At 41.0% G+C, this 26,346-nt stretch overlaps 1 long non-coding RNA gene across 1 annotated transcript; it reads left to right on the top strand.

Moving 5' to 3' along the window:
• The first annotated feature begins 3,864 nt into the window (after positions 1-3,864).
• LOC109309478 lies at positions 3,865-26,141 on the top strand. Its single transcript, XR_002100926.1, has 3 exons — positions 3,865-3,875; positions 17,101-17,108; positions 26,021-26,141. It is a non-coding gene; the product is annotated as an uncharacterized LOC109309478 (long non-coding RNA).
• Positions 26,142-26,346: the final 205 nt, after the last annotated feature.

The raw sequence follows: 26,346 nt of genomic DNA, 5'->3' as shown, positions 1-26,346 counted from the left end.
GAAGGCTAGATGTGTATCTAGCTGGGGTAATGTAGGCCCAGCACTCTTTCCTGCTTATGCAGGGGGTCGGACTCGATGATCTATTGAGGTCCCTTCCGACCCTAGCATCTATGAATCTATGAATCTCCTGCCAAATGGGAGTGGGAGCAATCTCCACTGCCTTGCACTGCATGGGGGGGATGTTCTGCCATGAGCCCGCAGAGGCCCCAATAGCAACTTTTCTTTTTCTAAAATGCCAGGACCCTAGGGCCGAGTGGGGAAGCCATTGATGGGGCTAGAAGAGCAGGCAGGGGTAATGGAGCACTCAGGAGAGCTGGGAGAGCAGGCAGGGGATAAGGCCTGGTGGGTATCCCCCAAGGGGACTTCACAAATCTTTTCTGAATCAATTTGGAGGCTTTGAATTGATTCAGACCTTTTAATTCATCTCCCAATTTGATTCAGAATCAGAGATTCGGCCTCCAAATCGGGCCAAATCTCCTCTGAATTGAATCTGCAATCGAAGCTTTGCACAGCCCTATAGATCATCATAATGGTACCCAGTGACCCTAAAATCTATGAAAATGTGCCTTGATTTTCTGTAAGATTTGAGGCATTGTGCTCAAAACTTCATAACACACAGCTTTTACCTGAGGAAGGGAAGAATGGTTGGTTAAAACTTCCTTTGGGGAACAGAAGAAATAATCATGATATAGAAATTGAATTCTGCATATTTGTATATGCACCTATATATCAAATATACACATAACATGTTCACCAATTAAAGTCACTAAAATTAAACTGTATGCTCACATTCCCACCTTTTTACATTATGTTGACATACTGGGTGCGTCTACATGAGATGTTTACTGCAGAGTTGCCTAATTAGCTCTACAGTAAACGATCACCATCTACATGTACAGTGCTTTTAGGCTAGAGTAAATTAATTAACTCCATCATAGCATATTGTTTGTAAATACAAGTATTATCCTATCATGGAGTTATTTACTCTGCAGCAATGCTTGTGTAGACACTGACGGGCTGGCTGGGGCATGAGGGTGCTGTCAGTGCAAGGGCTGCATGCTGGCTAGCCCCACAATGAAGCACCCTCATGCTCTACTCAGTCACTCCACAGCATGTTGAGCTGGGGAGGAGCAGTCCTAGTACTGCAGGCTGACATCTGGGACCCCCAGCCAGCTGGGACTGCTATGCTCCGGTTCAACATCTTGTGGCCCCAGGCACACATGCGAATGGTGCACCTGGGAGCAATAAACTCCTGCACAAACTGCACCTGAGTTTATTTATTGGCAATAATTGCACCCATTTAGAAGAAAATCTGTGTCCCAGAACAAATGCAGGGTAATAGGGCTGTATGCTGGGAAAGTAACTGTTTTCCTAGAATGATAAGGTATATGTTTACACTATCTGCAGACCATCCTAGGGAGCAGTGCATGCAAGTACTGCATGGAAGCATGCAAGCTGCTTTACATATGATAAACCCAGAAATGGATGTCATGCATAGGCCTTGAAACAGCTCTGGAGGCACACGGGTAAGGTCTGTCTTTTTGGGCACACATTTAGGGACATACACAGCAACTTTCTAAGACGGCAGCATTCTATCCATTTCTGAGTTTAGCATACATGGCTACAGTCTTGACCATGGTCTGGCAGTAGTATAGACATACCCAGAAAGACCCTAAGTCAGTCTGTGATTACTACAGGGTCTCAGTTCATTAGGGTGAAATTTCTTATCCCAGCTATTTAGCTACAGAGGTTGTGTTCTTGCTTTATTATCCTTTTTATTAGGGCTGTCTGAAGCTTCAGCCCGTGATTCAATTTGGTGGAGATTTGGCCCAATTCAGTGGCTGAAACTCCAAATCTGAATAAAAAATCAGGAGACCCTTTAATTTCTCCAAATCAAATTAGAATCCTCCAAATCCATTTGGAGAGATTCAGAAAGATTGAGAGATATGGCTATACGCACAGCTTTAAATGCTTTTTCTACAAACTTCTAGATACTAGGCAGCTTGCGAATGCTGTGGGGGGCTCCCCAGCACTCCCGGCAGCAGACCTGGAAGTGGACCAGAAGCACTTCTGGTCCATTTCTAGGTCCACTGGGGAACATGCCCTGCACTCCCTCAGCTTGCCAACTGGTGCCTCCTGGGCCTGGGGGGGTGGGACCCGGGTTCCCTCTGCAGCTGATTGCTGAGCCAGGAGGGCTTGGGTGGGGGGGCCCTGCATGCTCCCTGGTGGACCCAAAAGTGGATCGGAATTACTTCCAGTCCACTTCTGGGTTGACTGCCGAGCACACAGGGGGGCCCCCTGCACTCCTGTGGGATGCTCCATCCATCCTAGCATTGCAGTGCTCACGAGCCATGCCTGGTATCTCAAGGTATGTAGAAAAAATGTTTAAAGATGTCTTTATATCATTATCGCTTATCGAATCTTCAGATTTGGATTCAGCCGAATTGAACCTGGGGCAGTGATCTGAATCAATAAATCAAATCACCATCCCTGATTTGGGCTGAATCTGAATTAAATACAGCTTGCTTCGCACACCCCTATTTATTATAGTTTAACACTAAATTTCCAGAAATATATACATTCTGGAGGTCTTGCAAACCCACAAAAAGTTTTCATGCTGGTGGTCATACCTCTAGCACGCACTTCTGCAAATATATAATTATGACGTTTTTCCATAAAATTCCTTGCAAGCAAACTTCACTTGGAAGGTTCAGGGGGAATGAACAAACAAGGAACAAAATCCTGATGAAGCAGCTATGGCCTGGATTCAAACAAATGTTCACAAACACGTTGGCAGGATTTGCCCAGGTGTACCTGTAAGGCACAATACGGGACATGTTTCCTTCTCTAAGCACTAAGAATGTCAGCCACTCAGTATCCAATGCTCCTTATAGTAGTAGAAAACCTCAATTTAACGTCATTTTGCAGGTAAACGATGCAATGAAACATACTAACTAAATATTACAAGGCAGATTTGGGGAAGAAAATTGAGTGCAGTTCTTTTAGTTGCAAATTCAAAGACTATTGTCAGTACCTCTGTTTTCCCATTAACGTTACTTTTTATATTGTGCGCAATACTTAAAAGAAACATCAGCACTTGTCACAGCAGAAACATTTTTTTCCTAGGTTCATCTGAGTTCCCTGGTTTAATTTCTCACCTCATATAGTACAATATGCTAACTGTTTTTTCAGGATACTGGCACAGCTTAGAGCTGAGACTCTGACATCTGGCACCCAGGGCTACTGCAATGTGATCTTTTTTTTTTGTTTTTCTCTCTTTTGTTTGCTTATTCTCCACAAAATTTGGCAATGAAAAGGCTTTGGGGTGGGAATAGGTCAGGAAAGGGAAGAATAAATTGAAATAAATGGAAACAGCTCGTCTAATACAGGAGTGCCTGATCTGAAAATGAGAGAAAAGCATCCTGCTCTCAGAAGGCTTGTGTTCTTGGAAAATAATGGGGATGCAAGAGACTTCCATATATTTGCTATTTACTTCCTCATTATTAGATTAAAATAACCATCCCAATTTTGTTTGTGCCTGAGATCCATATGAATGGCACAGCACAATGGACATGAAATCCAGCATACTATTAAATACACAATCGAAGTCAAACAGTAATATTATACTCTGTAGCATCTGTATCATGAACACAGTTATACAAGTACAATTAATATGGTAATTTACCCTAATTCTTTTTGAGTGTTTCCAGGCATCAGACCATAAATCAAATAAATATATTTGATACATAAATGTAATAACATTAAGCCACTCTGGAGTCTGAAGTCTTATCTGTAGATACACAAGTCATTTACTACTCTACAAGTCAATTTCAGTATAAATTGATTAAAATACAATATCATCCCACTTTATTTGTGTTTGAAATTAAAATCATTTGATTGTAAAGCTGATTTAATCCTCAGGCAATCATATTGTTGTAACTGACAATGAATAGACAATGGGCAATACAAAGGAAGCCTTTAAGCCAAGGTGTTTTTGTGCTCAACCAATTAATTGCACGTATGTTGGCTTTTTGCTGGTCTGCTTCCCAGTATGAGTTATAGCAGCCTAAGGGCTTTTCTTCTTCAATCGGCTGGCAATGCTAATTCTTTTGGGAAGCAGAAGGGAGTTCCAGTGCAGCATCTACAGAATTTTAGGCCTTTTCCCACGGAGTTTGACTACAGTTTTGGGGATGTTCAAGAGGGGTTATTGATAGATTAATTACCGACAGACAATATTCATTTTGCCAACCACTGCATCAGTGCAGAAGACCAGAGGCTCTGCACAAATCTGTTACTCTGCTGAGAAGCTTGAAATAACCTAAAATGTTATTTTAGGCAAAGCTGTGTGATGCAACAAGTAAACCTTGTTGCTTGATACAGCTGAGACTGCATATAGACCCAAACCATGCCTCCACATGGAAGAAACTCTGGAAAGCTACTCAAAGAAATTCAGTGAGGTTACTTAGAGATATACATTCAGGGAATTAAGATGTGCTTCTCAGAGGAGTGTAACTTGAACTGATAAACCCAAGCTCCCAAAGGAAATATAAGCAAGCTGGACTGCACAACTTTTCTTTTTAAAACATCCATGTACCACCTGGTGTCAAAATATCAAACTATTTACTACAATGCATACAGGACAGTTTGATCTAGAAAAGACTTGAAGATGTTTCAGTCAACTCTAAGCAGCTGATGTCATTAGTTGTTGTAAAAATAAAATAAAATAGACTGCTTCTAGTGACATCTTACACATGACAGTATTAGCAGTATGTATTTTATGCACTGCTGCTCCTCACATATTATGAAGGAGCTGCAACTTTTACACTTCATATTTCAATATTAAAATGTTTATTGTGGAATAATGCAAAAGTAATAAAATAGTCTTAAAATAAAGCTTTGTAATGAAATGTTGAAATGATTACATTCTGAGACAGTTTTTTCTGAAGCTGTAAATTGTTCAAGTTATTTAAAAGAAAATGTCAAACATATTTGTTTTCATTTTGGTTTAGAACAGAAACAAATTTTTATATGCTAAACTTTCCCACAAACTAGAAATTCCAAGTTTTGACCAGTTCTGCTGGGGGAAGGGGAGGGTTGTGAATAGCCATCTCCCATATATATACATATGTATACTACACACACACACACACAGAGTATACTCTCTCTCTCTCTCTATATATATATATAGAGAGAGAGTATACATATGAATATATTTATATGTAGGCATATATCAAGTAGTATTATATATAATACTATATTATGGAAATCAATATTTGAATACTATATCCATTTCACTGTGGATATTGGAAAGAACCTTTCTTATAGTGGGAGAGTTAGGAAACCTATTCTAGTTAGTTTATCCAAGAGTAGGGTAAGAGAGGACTTGATCATGACCTATACATTCCTGGGGGACATTTTATAATAATAGAGGACTTTTTAAGGCAGCTGAGAGAGACATATTTAGATCTGAAATCGAGAATATGAAGCTAGAGAAGTTTGCACTAGAAATAAAGTACAAATTTATAACAGCAAGGGTGATTAACCATTAGACCAGCCTAACCAGGGATGTAACGGATTATTGAAATCTTTAAAACGAGACCTGGATGTATTTTGTATCTCAACCAGAAATTACAGGTATTTTGAGAGAAATTAGACTTTATGTCAGATTAGATGATCCTCTCTGACTTTAAAAGTCTATGAAAGATTATCCACAGACGGCTGGAGGATGTATTCAAAGGGACATACCAGATTTTTCCCTTCCTGTAATCCTTAGGCTCTCCTTGCAGCATGACTAGCCGTGGCTGAAATCATCTTACTTCTCTGTTGCTTCAGTTACATTTCTTCTCTCCTTTCATCGGCACTTGCCTCCTTCCAAACGGTTCTATGTAGTTCTGATCTTACCTACCTTATGCTTTAGGAACAACCTTATACTTGCAATTCATCCTCTTTTGCTTTATATGTTTAGCATTCCCTTTGTCTTTCACTCAGGAGACAATATTCCCTTTAACATTTGGAAAAACAGTACCTTTGTCCTTTGCCCCCACAGCAGTGCCGGAGCCCTGGCTGTGTCTCATGGGAGGCAGCAGTGGCCTTGGCTAGAGCAGAGTGCAGAGTCCGGTTCCTCTGCCCCCACCCCCATGGGTGGCATGGGCAGAGCAGAGGCTGTAGGGAGGGAGGAGGGGATGATGTGGGCTGCCCACAGCGAGCTTAGGGACCCTCACCCTGTTGCCCTCCCCCATCCCTGGGGACTCCACAGCCCAGCAGGAGGGACCCGGTGTGAGAGGGAGCACCACAACACCATGACTGCCAAACTAAGGAACCCCTTGCCTGCCTGGCAGCAGCAGAGGCAGAACTCAGTGCTGCAGCTGCTACTGCCGCCACTGCCATACCTCACCTTGGCAGCCATGCCGTGTCCCTTCTGTGCCAGGTCCCACCCATAGGGCCTTGGAGGCAGCTTCTACCCAGAGCTTGTCCAGCCCAGCTACAGCCCCACGCCTGGTGGTGGGCACAGAAATCTCAGGGTGGGGAAAGGCACATGACCATTCTGCCTCATTGCCTTGGCCCCCCTGCCCCCCTCCGCTGTATCAGCTATGCTCTCATGCCGCATTGCCTGTGGGCCCCCTCCACCCCTCCAATATGTTAACTGTGCCCCCTGGGTTCCTATTTATCCTGACCCTATCTGCTGATGTTGTGATCCCATTTGGGGTCACAACCCACAGTTTGGGAATTGCTGAACTGGGTAACGTAAATCTACTGGCAAATACTGTTCTTGGTAGGGCACCTATACAATAATGCCATTTAACAGAAAGACATATTATCATTATATCATCATTATGACCTACTACTAATAGTGATATAGGTTGCTTATGACACTGCTGTATAGTGAGCTAATGATACAATTCTATTTATGACTAAGAACATGTATTGTTTCATTGTTTTAGTGATGCCAGTGACCAGTTATCAAGCGCTATTACAGGAACTAAAAGCTAACTACTGATATATTTTTAAATGCACCTGTTCTAATTCATCTATGAAAAGCAGCCATAAAGTAATATTACGCTAATCAGTTTAAGTAGCAATAATCTCTTCTTGAAAAGCGATTAATTAATCATCCCAGCTCTAAACCTGGTTGACTCAGAAAAGTCAATAACTAAGGTCACTAATTCTCCCTCCAAAATTCTACTGATTTACTGAAACAAGTATCTACATTGAAATATCTGATAGTGTTAAGAGAATCCCTATTAAAACATCATGTTAGCTGGAGGTATGAAGTTTCACTGTGATTTGAAACTCCTTTCAACTGATTTTTTTTTGGCTATTATTCTGCTCACATTATTACATTTCTCATTTTGTGATGCCACTTAGCAGCTCAGAACTAATATTGATCCCCACCAGGAAGACAATTATTGAAACCTTGTGGAGTACTCAATTTCATTGAATAAGAGCCTGCTCAAATCCTTATGAGAAGGACTTAGGACATCAGGGAAAGATTTTAATTCATAATTATATGTAATTATCAATACTTTTTAATGTCTGTTTTAATGTAATTACTTCCTAGTGTGCATTTCTGTAAGCAGATAGCATGTTTAAACAGGACCTATCAATGTAAATAAAACCAAGGGGGCTTTGTCATTTACAGGGAGATATCATTGGGATGGACTGATAAGGTAGGAAGATCAGTCTCCATTTTGCAAGTTAAATAGAGAAAACACAAAAGATAGTGAGTCATAATGCAGTGCTGGAAAATATTCCTAAAAAGGTCAGACACTAGGATGTAACTGAGAGCACAATTTGGCAAAAGTCTTTCTCTTTCCTGTAAAAATGGTCCAAAATTTCAAGTTGCAGTATTCAGCACTGGGAAAAGATCAACCCCTGTAGAAGTGACTGGTCACTGGTAAACAAAAAGACCTATCACTAGTTAGAAGACTTAACTACAATTCAACAATTTCAACTAACTACAATCTAGCTGACACCCAGTTTTGCCATCTTGACTCTCGTTGACTAGTTTGTTGGGGATCAATCTAATATTGACTTAGCCATCAATAAGATTTAGTCTCTGCAATGCCAAAATTTCATGCTTCTGGCCTGCGGAGTTGAATTTGAAACTCAAAGTTAGGTTCCTATGCAGTGCCTAGGAAACAGCAGACAAGTGATCAAAGCATCCATATAGCAAGTATATGGATGTTTAGTCAATAGCAAATGTCATTCAGGTGCATCTGAAATCTGAATCTATCGCTGAGATTAGGTGTCCAGATTAGGGTTATTATCTCTTTCCATGCATGATGCAAAGCCTGAAATCTTGGGGTAGGTGCCTCGGAGTATACTTTTAGTGAGGGAAGGGGGTGGTGTTGGTGCCTCCCTTTCCCACCCACCTTTAATAATATAATTTAGAGACCTGTGCCTTCACCCAAGTGGAAGACGTAGGTTCAATTCTCTCTGTTGCCTTAGGAAGATCCAATCCTATATCTCTGCCTCCCCTCCCAGGAGAGTACCCTAGCCACTAAGCTACAGCTTCAATTTCCTGTTGAAGCTGTGCTATTACTGGAACAGGTTACACAGAGATGTGAAATATTCATCCTTGGAGTTTTTCAAGACCCGGCTAGACAAAGCTTTAGCTGGGATGATCTAGTTGGGAATGGTCCTGCTCTGAGCTGGGAGTTGGACTAGATGACCTCCTGAGGTCCCTTCCAATCCTCATTTTCTGATTCTGTGATTATGCAGAAAGAAACACAAGATTCATAGGTGCTGATACTTATGACTGTCAATATATTGCAGCAGTTCAAGGACATGTCTGGATGCCTGGGGCAAAACAGAAGTAGCAACTTCTGGTTTTCATAGATTTCATAGACAGGGGCTGGAAGGGACCTCGTGAGATCATTTGGTTTGAAAATGTACAGTTATTAGCATGGGAGACTGGTGCCTCCTGATTCTGGGGGAGCACCCACAGAAGCCGGTGGTGGTATTGGCAGTGGGGACAGAGCTGGTGAGCAACCGCAGAAGCTGGTGTCAGCATTGGCAGTGGGGACGGGGCTGGTGAGCACCTGCAGAAGCTGCCGGCGGCATCAGCGGTGTGGGACAGCCCTGTTAGCAGGGCACATGCCCCTCAGGCCTTCATTACCAGCTGGCATGTCATTCCCCCCTCCCCCCAAGTTGATGCCTGGTAAGGTTACCCCTGTTGCACCCCACCACAAATGCACACATTAAGCCACTTATGTATTGTGTCAAAGTATTCAGAAAAAAAAAACCTTAAATAATCCCATGAATAAAGAATAGAATCCCAGGACTCTCCATTCCCAGAAGAAGGCCTAAATACTAAGCTAATGAGCCCAGGTCATCTTATTTGAGCCCAAGTCTCTTCAGCAAATGCTCTAACCACCAGGTCAGGGATGATGACACTATATCATTATGATTTCTGTCTTAAAAATAAATCAGCTGCAAGTGTTGTCCTGTGGGGTCAGGCCAACTCTCAGGATCTCAGTATTGCACTGTTAGGCGGGTGTGACACAATTGCACATATACAAACACACAAATCATTTAGGTGTATACACACACACACACACACACACACACACACACACACTACCAACTCAGGCACATATACATCCAAACCAGCCTAGGCACATGCATACCTATCACCAGTTCAAGCACATACACTATACACCGCAAAAGTTAGACAAAAATCAATTGTCCATACCCATACACCCAGTACACATACACAGATCACTAATTCATATATCATGGACACAGTGATATATACACACACACACACACCAGTTCACACGTACACATAAACACAGGTAAGTTCCTAACTTGGATGTTATGGTATGTATGTGTGTGCTTGGGGTACCTGGGAGAAGGTTAAGGTGAAAGAGAGAGAGAGAGAATATTAAAGTGTAGGGAGTGAAAGTTGCCAGAACTGGGATTAGAACTGGTGGACTAGAGAGAAGCTGGCTGAGCAACTGAGGCTTGGGGTTACTTAAGGTCGAGTGGCCCCAGGATTATTCAAGGTCACTGGTGCAAGGGGAAAAGCCTGGTGGCAAGGAGGAGACAGCTAGGAAAGAGAGAGAGAGGCAGAAACCTGAGAGCTTGGGGCTGGAAACTGAGGCAGATAGCTGAGAGATTGGAGGGGGCAAGTAAGTGGTGGCAAGAAGGAGATGGCCAGGAAAGAAACTGAGGCAGAAACCTGGGAGCTCAGGGGAAAAGGCAGCGGGGACAAGGCAATAGCAGCGGCAGAAATCCAGGGAAAAGGCAGTGGGGATAAGACGGTAGAAAAGAAACAGGGGGTTTGCAGGCAGAGAGGAGCTCAGGACAGGTGTTGGAGGTGGCAGTGAGCCAGAAGCAGGAGAGGGAGAAATGAGACAGAAGTTAGAGGGGTGAGGACTAGAGGTTGGAGCAGGGCCAGAACCAGAGTAAAGCACAACCCAGCTCAGGGCTCCAAATAACAGACAGTCTCAGTGGAAGGGTTGGAGTCCAGGCAGGGAAGAGGAACAGAGTCCAAGTCCTTGGTTGACGGGGTGGGGTGGGGGGTGATAGCTACCTATCCAGGCTGGAAAGGGGTCTTTGCCCAGCAGGTGTTGTCCAGAGGGGGGTCACCAGCAGGGTCTCTGGTGTGGCGTGGTGCTGGTCCAAATGAAGAGGGCATCCCAAGGAGTCAGTCTTCACTGCTTCTTTTTATGGGGCAGACTACCTATGACCTCCTGTGGGGAGGGCCTATCCAGGCAAGGTCAGCCCTGTTCCAGAGGGCTCCAGATGTTCTTACTGAGCATGTGCAGCCTTGGCACAATGGTGAGTTGCCTCATCTTTTGTTTCTTGAATGCTGAGGGTGGTTCCAAGGGCTGGGTCATTGGTCCAGGTATTGGTTTTGATGGTTAGGTCATTCAGAGGGAGCTATTTTTAGACCTACTGCTATTGTCTCTCAAGCACTTGCATTCATCCCCATTCATCCAGGAACCAATTTACGTAGGAAGGGTAGGTATGAGTCATAGGTTACAACATCAGGGGACACAAGATGGAGGCTTGCCATTACAAGATAGAAACTTAACATGACTTACGTTAACTTACATATGTAGGCCTAAAACAGTAATCACACAATATAAAAGCAGTAAAATATTAATACAAACATAATAATTATCACTTATGAAACAGCGGGTATTTATATCAAAATAGCAGGGCGCTTAGTTGCAAAGAGGGGAGAGAAAAATGAAACTTACTACCTAAAATAAAATGTTAAAGCTTATCTTACATCTTAGCTTACTTATAATTATCTATAGGGAATAGACAAGGAGAGAAAAAGTAAAAAATGGTTGAGGAAGGGGAGGGAATGCATTTTTAAATAACAACAAAAAATAAAAACTGGGGGTTTTGCTACTCAGGCACATTTAGTGAGGGGCCTGGTCCTGTCAGTATGCAGTAGGCGTGACCTACAAGACTGGGTCCTCAAAGGATTTATACACCAGTGGACCAAACACAGGGGAACTAGAGAGTTTAGGCACCTTCAAAGTTAAGTGGCCACTAAGTGGGGGTTTTTCATTAGATTGTAGTTTTGGATTTAGGTGTCTAATATTTACCTAAGTCCTGTTTTGGATCTGACCATTACTTTATGCACTGTTGTTTACAGAAATCCATGTGATTACTTGCAGAGTAGAGTACTACCAGTTAGACAGGCCAGGTTGGTGCCATAATCACGAAACTCTTAGATCAGAAGATTTGGAAAATCCTAATTATGAGAGGGAAGTAGGGAAGAAATAATATACTTCAGGTTAAAAAATGCTGGTGCAGGCTTTACTAATGCATTAGATGGGCAATAGCAAAGATCAGAATTTGAACTCTATGAACTTCATGAAAGGTTGGATGCAGAGTTGGACTTTAATTTTGCAAGTGTTCTCTGTGTTTGAAATGGATATATCATGCCTTAGATCTGTGAGAGTGGGTGAAAAAAAGTATATACCTGAGCAAATTAATCATTGTAAATAATAGTAACTACACAGTTAACCATTTATTCTCAACTCATTCACCAATCACTCTTTCTTAAGGTAGGTGCCTTAACTACAAATGCTTTCATTTTTTTGAACCAGTAATAGCTTTTAATAGTTGTTTTGCTCATTGCAATATCCTTGAAGGAAACAGATTTCCACCCAGATACAGATTTCCAGTCTTAAAACAGTGTATGAAAATGTGCATAATATGTTTACTTAGTATCAATATAATGCATTAAACTTTTGAAAAAAAAATCAAAACTTTATATATGTAATTCATGGTCCAATGAGAGAAAATGTAATTAGTTTAAAGATGTTTTGAAGCAAGCTTATTATCACAAAACATCTTTACTAAAAGTCTAAAGAGCAGCTATTTTTATATGTTGCAAGTGTTTTACATTGCTTATTTTTTCCAAATGTCTTCAGTATCAGTGGCCACTCAGAAAGAAGCCTAATACATTCAAAGACCCTATTTACTGAACCAGTTAATGTACAGTAGCATTAAAAGAAGGTAAAAAGGTGTATGCAGAGCCATCATTCTGTTAGATTAGCAAATTAAACATTTGCATAAAGTGCTATTCAAAATTTCACTGCCAAGACACCATATGTGAAATAAGATGCATACAAGAATTTCATTGGACTACATTATTTTAATGGCCATTTTTTCAACCTTACACACACAAGCCTAAATCAATAACTCATTCTTCATTGCAGGAAGTTTTTTCTATGGCCAAAGTCTTTTGTGGTGACTTAATTTATCCACCCACAGGATGGCATTTTTCTTAGATTAATGTACGTGCAAGTTGATAGGGCAGCTGCTACATGCCTGCTAGCTCAAAAAACAATGGAAAAAAACCCCAAAACAAAAAACAAAACTCTCCAGAAATGTACCTTAAGTTGATTAATGCAAAAGTGCAGGGGTAAAAGTGTGTTAAAAATGTGTTACTCTTTCAAATCTGTACAGTATCTGGGCACTAGTTTGTGTGTACCTCACTAAGAAATACGTATGAGAAATAGATTTCCAGTCAATCATCCACAGACTCTTCCTTGTGGGTGCCAAGCTGGACAGACATCAATGAAGCCTGACTATCACATAGTGCCTCCCACCTCCCTCAGAAAACCTTCAAAGTGTCTCCCCTACAAGCTGAGGGTCTGCAGAAGTGTTCACTGAGCGGCCTGTCAGATTCCAATGAATCTATAAATTCTGCTAAATACCTTGTCACAAGGACACAAAAAAGGAAGAGAAAGGATCACTTTGTAGAAACTTTTACATTGTTCTCTACCAAATCAAGCTTATTCTATGTGACATTCAAACAAGCACAAGGATAGGCATGTCTCTAAGCTAAAACAAATGAAGAACAGAAAATAAAATGAGTATTGAGAAAGGGTTAAGATGAGTAACAGGTGAGAAAAAGATGAATTGTACTGAGTGGCAGGTTATAGCTACCCAGAGCTAATTGATGATTAGATGAAAACATGTGTGTCTGTTTTCAGCAATTAGTGAGGAGATCAATAGAAAACATATATGTTTAATTAGACATATGGTTCATTTTACTATAATTGGAACCCCATGTCACTTCTGGCCTTTTCCATCTGCTATATGCTTCCAAGTTGCTTTTTTTGGTATGTTTTTATCATATGGAAAGGTGAACAGCAGACATAAGCTGCTATTCAGATCACACCATCTCAACGGTGCTGTTAAATGTAGCCATGCATTGGGATTTAAAGAGTCCAGAAATCAATAAAACCCGGATTTTGAATGGCTGAACGTATTTTTAACTCCTTCATTCCTCCCTTTCTGCCTAGTGTTTCTGGCAACAAAAACTCTTAACAGAGCATCCATTTACAACTGAGCAATGTCCAGGTTAGCTGAAGAGAAGGATTTCCTGGGGGTAGCCAATAAAAGAGGTTTTTATTTTATCCCATGTGAAAAACTAGTGCATCTAGTATAAATAACTTAGGGATTATATTTGGAATATATTTTCTATTTATGAAGTTTATCCTTGTAAATACAGTTATGGCAAAACTGACAAATCAAAACAAAACAAACAACTCAAAGCAAAACAGTAGCAGCTGGAGTGACCCACACCAAACAAAAAAATATTTGCCTGTACGTTACCCCTAAGGAGTTCATGAATACACTGTCTTGTGATAGGTCATATGGTAAGTTATACCATATAACAATCAAGGGAAAATTCAGTTGCCACATTAGCTAATTTAGATGTTTGACTGTTGAATAATAAGGCCTGGACGTTCTCTCTCTTTGTATACATGTTATATGATAAAATCTCTATTGCTAGACATTTCTGAAATGCTTATCTCTGACTTCAAGAATGCTTGTTACATGCCAGTGTAAACATCCCAGGGTTTTTTGTAATCAAGGAAGTTTTACAAATTTAACAGACTTATAATGGATGAAATCTAAAGAATTTTAATGAAAATCACAGCTTTCCCTTAAGATCTTCCTCAAGATACTTCATGTTGTAAACATCTGTTACAAGCTATTAGACATACTTTAAGCAGAACACTTACTAAGTAGAAATAGCAAGCAAAATCTGTTATAGGCCATAAGGGAAAAGACACAAGGTAAAATATATCTGCAAGACCATCTTAATATACAGTTAACCAACATCTGTTGTGCGATATGCTAAAGAGCTTGCTGAAGACTTCAGCTGGAGAAGGTCCAATAAAAGACTTAAAGAAGTTAGGCACTGCAATACCTGACTTTTAAGTCTAGCCTTCAGTGGAATTGGGAATCTCAAGTTAGATGCATCAGTGCCCTATACTCAGCCTAGGCAGTTAGCCTCTCCTAATGGGATATAAAAACAGTCAGCATGCTGAACAGAGTGTTGCTTCTGGCTAACCAACAGAAAACACAGGGGTGTATTTAAAATACACCCCCTCTCTGAAGCCTATGGCTTTTTTCACATGAGATCTGTAGCCAGTAATCCTTGTTTGAAGGTAGGCACATACAACTATTATTATTACAAAGAACCAAGCAGATCTCATTTTTTTTAGGAGAGGAGACATTGATGCTGCTTCACACCTTTTATTATAAAAGCTTAGTGGTTACAGCATTCACCCTGGAGTTGGGACCTGGGTTCAGTTCATTCCTCTACTTGAAGAGGTTCAGCTTATGCCTGTGACATCCAGGAAAGCATCCTTACTCAGAGTGTATTGTCTATCTTGGGTGAGACAGTGCAGTCCAGATGAGTGGAAAGGAGGGAAAAAAGAGAACATATAGACACCATAGATGACTAGCTTTCTGACATGTTACTCCCTTGGGAGATGGGAATCCTGCATTCTGGTTGCTGCTCCAAGGCCTGATTAGGCATCAAATGACTGTTTACTGTAAAATGTAAGAACAGGCCAGGAAGCAGGTCCCAAGACTCTCTCCCACAACAGAGAGCACCAGTCACACTCCACCTTGTGCTCTCTCTCACTGGCTCAAAAATCTTGTATTTTTTCTGTATTGTGACACAGCTTCAATGCCCCCCCCCCAACAGACACACATGCAGACTAGCCTTTTGTCCATTCGTTAGAAAGACAGGGACAGCCCAGGTCTGTCCTCATAACTCTGTTGTCTGCATTTTGTCACAGTGCTGTTGGACCTGTCCTGTTGTGGTCCATAGGCACAGCCATAAAAGAGACACTTCCTGAGTATCCAGCCAGCTGTGTTAAGTCTGAAAATTAATTAAGTCTTTGCTTTAATTATATTCATGGTACCATCATACATCAGCCAGCAAGCTAGGATGCTATATTTACTGGAATATGACAGTATTAGCTTCCTTTTTCATGTACTGCTTAAAAGGATCACTTTATCCAGTGTAAAATATTTTTCTTTCCTGATATTTCCAAGTAAGACAATACAGCTCAGAAATATTATTCTTGGCTGAGGCCTGTGCACACCTTCTGTAATTCCCCCAATGAAGGGGAATTTTTCTAAGTATTATTGCCATTTAATAAATTACCATTTTTATAATTGTGTTATGAGGGGAAATGCCTTTCACTCATATCTGAGCTCCCTCTTGTGTAATGCTGAGGCCAGGAGTATTATTGCTGGGCAGAGGCCAAAAAACAGTGAACAATAAGGTCCAAAGTAGAAACTGTGAAATTCTACTGAAGAGGAAATTATACAGGAGAAAATGAGAGGTGAATGCATTTTGCCTTTCTAGAATTCCTTACTGAGTCTGAAATATCTTAATATTTTTACACGTGAGAATCCACAAAAGTTGGTCTCAGGACCAGGTCCCTCAAACTTTTATGAACTCATAGACAATGCCTTTGAATGTACCAGAAACCAGGGCCATGAGCATGAGAATATAACTGGCTGAAAGCTAGCCATTCCTCTTTGCAAGAACTTCTGAAATTTCAGTTCTATATTGTATGTTTTATATTTGGCTCTGGGCAAACTGGAAAATGTGACTTCCTCCAGCCTGCAGTTCATATGCTCAAAATTTAGCAAAGGCAATTCTGCTTTTATGTTTAACCATGCTAAACAACTGCTATCTCTGACTTAATGGGAAAGTCACCCTTGAAGTCACTTTATTTCCTGATATCACAGTTCACACAAAAGAAATATTGAATAAAAATAGGATGTCACTAAAAATCATATGGTTCATCTGAGTTGGGGAGAAGGTACTTTGATAAATAAATAACAACCACCCACTCCAAAACAATATAGCTCAACCAGGTATACACTGAGATGTGCAATGATGATTTATCTAGCTTTCCTATATTGTATTATCACAATTCACATGGTAGTCATTATACTGTTTATGCTTAGTTATGATTATGACTAGTATCCAGTGGTCTTAGAAGTGTAACCCCTTGTTTCTTTTATTTTACTATTGCACGTTATGGTATGGACAATGGAAACCACTTTTATGTGTGTGGTAACTAACCAATTACAAGGAGACATCAAAGGCTTGTCATATGTGAAACATTTTAATTGGTTGAAATGACTTTTATCAGAGCACAATGAGTATATTTTATGCCCTAGTTGTATCTTTCAGCTGTAGCATCATGAATTTCCAGTCTTGTAAGAGGATAACCAACAGGTACTTCAGAGTCCTGAGCCAGTTTCCTTCCCCCTGGCCTTCTGCCAAAGTAGACTTGTTTTAAGTACAAAAGGTGCTGACAGGTGTGCAGCCCCTGTTCTACCTCATGGCAATTTACATAAAGTACCATGTGTTACAGCACCCCCCAACAGATTTTCATCTGTTGGCGAGGCGAGGTGGTGGGGGGAGAATTGAGCCTGGCTGCAGAAGCCCAAGGTGTCTGCCTGCAACAGAGGATTTGCCCTTTTCCCCCAGCTCCACTCTCTCCCCCTCCCCCTCTCAGCTCCAGTGCCATGTGCAGGAAGGGAGGAGGGAGAGGGGAGGAGGGCTGGGGTTTGCCAGGTCTGTGCTGGAGACGAGGGGCTCCAGTCCACCCTCTGCCACCCCAGAACAGATCAGGTAAAATCCAGTGCACAGCTCACTCCCCCTCCCTTCTCCCACCTCCCTTCTTGCAGATAGTCACTGAGGCAAGGTTGTGCTGCATCAGCCTAGCCCTGAGCACACCACAAATCAATCCTAGGGAGCACCAGTTCCTAAAGCACTCCAAAGTGGAACACCTTCATCTGATCCTTCATTTGACGAGGGTTAATTTGATGCATGGTCAGCCACTTTTAAAGCACTCTGCAGCTTTGCAGGTGTTTCATGACATGGTTGTAGAGTGCTTTCAGGGGCCTGATTGCACAACAAATGTAACTTCTGTTTGTGCCAAAAGTGCTCTACTAATTCGTGCAGAAGTGCCACAAAAACCAGCATAAAAGGCTCTGGCTGAGACTCTCTGAGCAAAATATTCTATGCATGTATATGAATCTATTTGTAGATGATTGTCTAAATCTTTTTAATGCTTGAATTCTTGATTTCAGTTTGATTTTTAGTGCAACAATATTATATTCTGCTTAAATATAGTTACATCATTAAGCATTGTTAATGTTTGGATTGGGGGAGAGTGGGCATTTCCAGTAGTTTAGACCTTTTCTTCTAGAAGCCTTTATGTGGGCACATTGCTTTGTTATCTGGGTATCACATAACTCTACTTGCAAAGATCAAAGTGGTTTTGACAGAAATGTAATGTTATCTCATCATTTACTTAATACAGTTCATTGCGAAGCAGTGCAGAGCCTAAGGTTTCCATATGAAAACATTTTATTTTGTTTTTCTCTGTGAAACTCATATCCAATCACTCATCCAGAAAGTTCACTTTGACTTTCAGGCATCACCTGAGTTTACATTGAAACCATATGAAACTACAAATTTCACATGGGCTCTAGGAAAGTAATAAACCAGGCATGAGTAACTGAAAAAGTACATATATTTTAGTGGCTCTGTTGAGAAATCTGGTCTGAACTACCATAAGCAAAGTTAAAATAAATGAATTAAGACTTCTTTAAAAACCTAGAGGGTCTCTTTTGCTCAGGCCTTTTTAAAAGTATGAACTCAATTCAGTAGCAGAAACTAACATCTATAGTAACAGTATAATAAGCAGTAAAACAAATGACTGCGTACATACAATATGTGAAACCTTCATTCACTATACGATACAAAATTCCATAAAAACAGCAGTAGCAGAAACAGATGCTTCAGTGAATCATAAGAAAACAATGGACAATGGCTAGTTCCAGGAAAGCAAATACATGAACTGTTAGAAAAATGGCTGATCTGGCTGGAAGCCGAAATCAAAGAAAATTCTATACAGAAAATGGTACGTGAAAATATGCATGGAGACTGGAGACCATAGGCTAGATTCTGACTCCACTAACTTCTGCCAGCCCTCTTGGATAAAACTATAGGCCACAGCTCAAACCCCTTTATGACTGGGCTGCAGAATTGTGACTGGTGTACCAGGGGAACATTTCCTCTCATCCCCTTTAAAGAGTGTAGCAACTGGCACATTCCTCCTGCATGCAGAGGAGTTCTGGGACGAATTCTCTTCCCAACTGCATATCTTGCCGAATTCCTCCAGGGAAGGTGTGGCTCAAGTTGGAACCATACTTAAGTAGCACAATAAAGCCCCGTATAATCATGAAACATGATCTTCATATTGTAGAAACCTGAGATACATCTTAATAAAGCTTATTGTTATTTCCAATACCTTCACTTGAATTCTCACCTTGACAGAACAGGTGTTCAGTGCTTCATAACCCCCTGCCTATTAAGGAACGCTGAAAGATATATGTAATTCCAAGACCTCTGTCTTGACTTCAGTGATAAATACTTAGGGCTCTGTCCTTTAATAAATATTATTTCACATTGGGAAGGCAGTCCCAAATATTTGTATATTTTGAACAGATGTTTTGCATATCACTTTAAAATATTTTAAGGGAAAGTTTCAAGACTTGCTCCATATTATTTATATTGTCTCTCCCAATTGTAAGCAAATATTTTGCTAGCTAGCTCTCTCCGCCATCACACATTAAACTGTAGTTAGGTCAAATGAATTCTGGAACACTTCCCCTACTATTAGGAGAATGTGTCTTACCTCATTTTTGTTATACAACATTTTTGGAACTAATTAACCTAAAATTCAGCCTCACTGGTGTAAGAGAAAAATAAAAAATGGCCACTTAAGTAGAATGCTAGTCTAGAACTAACTTTATGATACTTTAGTTAACCTTGTTGTGCGATATAAAAGGTCTCTTGTTACTCTGCAGACTGATTTGCTTACTGGATTACTGCACATAAACCAAACCCATCATTGGAATAAACTCACTGGTACAGATCCTATTCCACATATTAGGCACCAAAGTGAACACTGGTGAATTTATTCCATCCTGCCTAAGTCCCTGATACATAAAAATTGCAGAAGGTAGGTGTAGGTCTCCTCCTACTCACTACTTTTGCGATATAGTCTGCAGGTTATAATGGCATATTACAAGGGTAGTTGGTTGTAGCCATGTTGGTTTAAGAACATAGGCAGGCAAAGTTCTTTGGGTAAATGTGATATTTTTTATTAGACCAATTAAATAGTTGGAAAATTGTTCTTTGTAAGCTTTGGGTACAAACACCCTTCTTTAGGCACAGGGAGAGTACAAGGGTAGATTTTTTTAATGTGCTTTGGGGTTTTTTCATAGAATATAGAATAAGAATATAGAATAAGAATAAGATCACACTTAGGTGACTAATTCCTCCTAATTGTCTAATAGGCAGAATAGGCTCTGGCTAATAATAGTTCCAACAGAGATTAATTTAACTGTGATTTTCTTTCCCCACTTTTTTGTGAAACGTATTTGGGGAAGTTTGAAAGGAACAAATGAAAGTCATGTGTCCAAGCCCCAATAATTTTCACTCACTCTTGCCAATGCTCAGCATCATCTTCTGTTTAGAACATTTCCCTTTTCAAGGTTTCTGTCCAGGTGATACCTTCCCGAAACCAGTGCAGCAAGCACTGTTTTGTCTTTACCCTGGAAACCTCATCAATGAATCCAAAGATATCCTGAACGTGGAGCATGAACTACATGAATATGCTCATATGTGATCCTTACCAAACATTTTAAAACCTCATAATGTTGTGGTAACTTTTTCGCTGCTGTTGCCTATACCTTGCCTGTTCTGTGTATATAGAGAGGACTTCTGCCTTCAGTGCTACAGATATGGTCCAGTTTATATATGCATAAATTCATGAAAAACCCCCTTTCTAAAAGAATCCATCTGGAGAATGTCATGGTTGTCAAAATTGCTGAGCTGTTAATTAAATTAGATAAGGGCATTCATACCCTTATTATTAAAGAGACTAAAATAAATAGGTGGTAACAGCTCTAGTATTACTTATTATCTTCTTAAAAAAAATTAGAAAATAAATCTAATTATGCAACAATAACAACATGAACACATACTGTTAGGTTTATTACACCATAAATCACTCAGTTATAAAATCATTTGCTTTAGAACAGCTATAAAATAAATTGATGAAAGAACATAAATAGAATGATTCATAAGTTCATCTGAGCTCTGTTAAGCTACTTATAAAGTGAAGAACTACTAGTTTATAAGGAACAATTGCCGCCTTGCTTATGAAATCTTGCTGTTTGACAGAAGTCAGTGAAAATAATGACCTCATCTAGTGATTTACAATCAACCATTCTCTTATTGGGGATATAATGAGGCTTTCTCCTAATTAGAGCACATTGGGACTCATTATCTAGAAACTGATGTATCCCATAAAATGAGAGGGTGTTCTGGAGACACATGTCTCAGATGCAGTCCAGAGTTATGTATCATTTAAAGACTGTAATTCTGAGAAATAAAGGAGCAAGTTACTTTTGGGCTGCGAAGCAGATGAAGCATACAGTATAAAGGCTGGGAACTGTATACTTAACTATAAATGCAGAAGATTTTTCCATCTTTCATGTCATTGGCCTGAGAAATACCCAGACTATTGCCTCTAGGTCAAATCAAGGAGCAGTTTTTGTGATTCTCACTGCGGCAGTCAACTAACCTGCTATTCACTTAACCCCTTGAGTGCCTAGGATCTCATACAAAACACATTCATATGGTGGCTGCTTATATTGATCTTCTTGTTCACATAGGCCCAAGTATATGATATGCATAGCACACAAAGTGTTAACAGTAAAGGGTTCATCCTGAGAAACAACCTCTCAATACTGAGCAGCAGAGACATTTAAAAAAAGCCGTACTTGATTCTGAAGCAATACATCAGACTGGCTGGGAGAATCACAAATCGAAGGAACAAAGGAAATATTTTCTGACCACTGCTTTCATAGGCTTATAATACAAAACCAAATTCTGTCTCACTTAAATGTGGTCAGCCCCAGTGAAGTCACTGAGGTTTCACAGGTGGAATAAGGGCAAGAAATTAACTTTCTAGGCTTCAGTTATACCTTATTTCCTTTTTTGAGAGCAATCAAAGACAGCTGAAATTCTGAATGATTCCTATTGAACAATTTTGATATTCATTCATTATCTTGTTAGGTATGTAATAGACTTTGTGCAGTTTTGGGCCTTGTCTCTGTTGTATTTGTAGAAAGTACCACGTTGCACAAATATAGCTGGGTGTCTCCTCATTTACTTTTGAGCAAAACAATGATTAACTGTAAATTGCTTTTTCTGACATTCTCTAGAATACTTTGGCAGGTTTTCCCCCTTGAAGTGTTTGTGTTTCTCAGTGGAAGCATGTGGTCTGACAACACCTTTTAATAATAATACAAACCTTGTCATATCCACACAAATGTTACCACAGAAAGGTCACCTAAGTCACTAAGCAAAACAATTAAAATGGCTATGGGGGAATTCTAGATTAAATCCATCTTTGCAAAAGTGTTATTAAATCTAGTGCTCTAGGTTAATACACCATGTTCAGTTTCTATACTTGAACAACCTGTACCTAACATTTGAGGGAAAGTGTGCTATCTCTGTTCACATTAAATATTTATGGCAAGAGTTGAAAACATACATGATTTTCCTTTTAATTGTCATTAATTAATGACAATTACAAAAAAACCACATGTAACATCTGAAGAGTTTCTTATTAAAGGGCCTGATCTATTAACTTAAATACTATTCTTAAGAGGGAGAATTCACAAGATCAGAAAATCTATTCTGAGTGACCAGTTTAAGTATCCTCCAGGTTTTTTGTCTAAGTGCTCAGAAGTCCTCCCACAGCTGCTTCAAAGACAGCCTCAGAAGGCTAAAGCCTGGAGAAGTTTTTCTTGCCTCATCCTGCCTCGTCCTTAGCGTGGGAGGAGGACTAGCAGATCAATCATACTGAAGATCATAGGATATAACAATGAGTCAGCTTCCTTGACTCTATCTCTGCCATGTATTTAGAATTCATTGTAGACCACAGATCTGTGTCGCACATGATATGCAGAACCCTTTCTGCTCCTGAAAATTGTTGAGACCTTATACAACTACATCAGTTTCTTTGCACCTACAGATTTGCTCCCAGGATGGAGCTTCCTAAGTGGTCAGTGTTAACCAAGTAGCCACCACAACTTACAAACCTCCAGGTCCCTCACTGACAATCAAAGGAAAAAAACCACACAACTGTATATAAAGGACCATACTATGTGTAGCACATGTTGCATTATTCATGACTAAAAGAAAGACATTCCTACTGCATGCAACAAAAACAATAGATGCTTTGATAACATTTAATAATGTGATAAGTTGAAGAACTATTTGTGGCTTGGGAGTCTGAGTATCACACTCTTTGTGTGTACTGTATTATTTTCATGACAATACTGCTATTTTTTCACTATTAGGGTTTCCAGGTGGTCCAGGTGGTGAGGCTCAGGGAAGAATGCCAATGTATTTTGGCAGATAGATTACTGGTAATTCTTCTCACCTAACTCCTACAACTTCTGTCAACTACTATGTTTATATTCATATCTAACACTATTTTTAGTAGAAAGTATAGGAATTCTGGCTTCATGAAACATTTGGGATAAAGATCAAGGTAAAAATAACTGAACTCTTCAAATCAAACCCATAATGAGATTTCTTATGTGGTTTGAAGAAAACAGTAACTCCTTTTAACAAATGCATGACTCTCTTCACGTAGTTCCATATCAGAATAGAAACAAAAATACCACGTACAGAACCAAATTGTTACCCCCTTACTATCATTGGCAGAAATTTTTTTCACACAACAAATGCCATGATGTTAATGGTAGTGAGGGACCAGTCGGCTTCCCAACTAATGGGATTGGTCCCATTGGAAAAACCGAGTAGTGTAACTAGGGTGAAGTAATAGGGGGCATCTGCCAGCTATGAGGAGGGTGCCAGGATCCCCCTGCCTCCAAGAGTCTTTGCTGCTCTGCCTCTGCCTGGCCATAGGAACGAGGCAGAGTAGAGGCACATCAATGGTGTATCTTGGAGGGAGAATGAGTGGACCATAGCACAATGGTGCTTTCCCCCACCTTCTCTGCACCCATTGGTGACATGTGCACCCCCTGAGATTGGCAGTGCACCCCCTGATATTGGCTGCTGCCACTGCTGCCAATGCCTGCAGGCTGTCGCTGCTCGCCACCCCCCCCAAAAGCAGTGTCTGCGGGTGGTCACTGATGGCCACTGCCGATACTGCCAGCAGTGTCTGCGCATGGTTGCCAAATGCTGGTTAGTGCTCACCAAACAGCTGACACCACTGTGGCTGCCTGCAGGAGCTCCTCACTCGCTGCCGCCATGCTCCTGCTGCCAACACCACCGTTGCTGCCTGCAGGCAGCAGCTGTGCCTCTCAACCTCTGGGGGCATGCAACATTCATGCCTGCACCTTTGCACTTGAAGGGCAAACCCTGTGATGCCTCTGCCCACAGAAGCTAAACAGTGCAGCACCCCACCAAACTGTGTGTCTGGGGGGAACCCTACCCCTAAGGACCCCTACCTCATTCTGTGACTCATTCAGCTGCAACAAATGGACCTTGCCCCATCACACCAAATGTTTTGTCGAATAACAGCCTCATAAGATCCTAGCTCAGAGGAATATTCTGATCTTTTCTTACCACTTCACCTCAGCTATACCATGCACAGACATTTGCTTCTTGTGAATTTTTTTCTATGATCCTCGTGCACATGATGAAAGAAAATTATAAGGGTCATTTTGTTGTTTTTTTCAGCCTCTTCATGTTTCCCCAAACTCCCAGAATGCTATAAATTCTTTCTCAGTACTTTTTCTGACAAGTGATAGGTGAACTTCAAAAGGTAGAGCTTGAATATTTAAACTAAAGATGAGCCAAGAAGCCCACGCTTTGTTTACAGAAAATATTGCTGGAGCGGTTTTGACTTTCAAGATATTGAGGAATTTTTTGAAGGTTTTTTGATCCTATTTTATTTAATTAAAAATAGGCAAGTGAAGATAATGAGAACAGACAGACAATAGCTATTTATTGAGCTTATTTTCAATAATGCATGAAGAGAATTATTTCAGTTTTTCAAAATCTCACCAGTTCAGTTTGGCTTCTTCCAAGCCAATTGACTAAGAGATGGGGTTGGAGATCTTGTAAACCTGTGAAGGTTTTAGCACTATTTCTATGGCCTTTTGGTTTTGCCAGTGGCATAGAGAGCACCTGGGGCACAACGGGCTGGAGGGAAAGCATTGTTTTGCTTACCCCACTCTCAAAGGGGTTTGAGACTTTGCAAGAGGCGCATGTGGGCTTGTTTGGAAGTGCCCCTTGTGTGCTTCTAAGGACCCCTATCTCATTCAGTGACTAGAATGAACTTACTCTAGAGATGAATCAGAACTATGGATTGAACAAGGCTGTTGCCTTCTTCAGATGAGACCCCTGCCTCATTTGTTGCAGAAACTAGGAAGTATGTAGTGAATGACTTGGGACTGAAGAAAAAAAGGATGGTATCATGGGTGTGTGCAATTTCTTGCTGCTCCCAGTTTATGTTCACGTGACTCACTTTAAGTCACATGAATGGAGACCGGGAGTGGTATGTATGAGTATTTGCCAGGTGCAGGTACTGGGTGGGGAAACCAGAGTAATTCAGAGTGGGGAGAGAAGCTAGGTGGGAGTTGGGAGTGGGAGGATAGCCGAGTTTGGCAGGATCAGGGAGATCAGCTGGTCCATGAGGGTTGGTGGGTGCATGGGAGGGAGGGGTTGTCCATCCAGTGGGAGGTATTGAGCTAAAATAGCTCAGCCAGGATTGGGGGTGTGACGGGCCAGTAGGGGGAGCCTCCCACCTCACTACGCCCGTCCACCTTCCAGACTCCATGTGTCTCTCCAGGGGTGCCTAAGCCTGGGCAGACCTGCTTTCGAGCCCCACCGCAGAGTCCGGGGGTAACGTGGGCTGCCACCACCGCAAGAAGGGACTGTCTCATTCCTGTGTCCTCGGGGGAACACAGGCCTAAGAGTCCTCTGAGGACTCGACCCAATACAAGAACTTGGGGCACCTCCCCAAGTTGGGGGCTAAACAAAGAAGATAGTCTCCCTTAGTCCGTAGACCCAAGGGGCCTCCTAGGCATAATTAAATCCACCCCTCAGTAAGTCTCCTACACCAGTCACAAGGGAGAACTTTATTGCTCCTGACAGGATGAGGTAGAATAGGGTAAGAGGTAGAGCACTATCAAGGGATTACCATTGAGCAAAACAATCTGGCTGAGGTAGCTGTTTGATGTGCAAATGCATCACTGTGAGCTGACTAGCTCTGTAGAAACACAAGTATCATGCAGAAGATGGTAGCAATCTGACTCAGAGATTTCCAGAGAGAGAGCATTTTAGATGGATCAGACTCTCTCCCTGTGTCCTGAGGCTTGTGCCATGCTGGTAAAATGGCTTCTCTCCCTCTTCTTGGACCAGGCCCTTATACAGCCTTTCTGACCTCAACATCCCAGTCCAATAGAAGCCAGCAGTGTTGG

The sequence above is a fragment of the Crocodylus porosus genome, unplaced genomic scaffold (assembly GCF_001723895.1).
Source record: "Crocodylus porosus isolate Cpor-Errol unplaced genomic scaffold, CroPor_comp1, whole genome shotgun sequence".
Lineage (NCBI taxonomy): Eukaryota > Metazoa > Chordata > Crocodylia > Crocodylidae > Crocodylus > Crocodylus porosus.
This window is presented reverse-complemented; position numbering and strand designations above follow the sequence as displayed.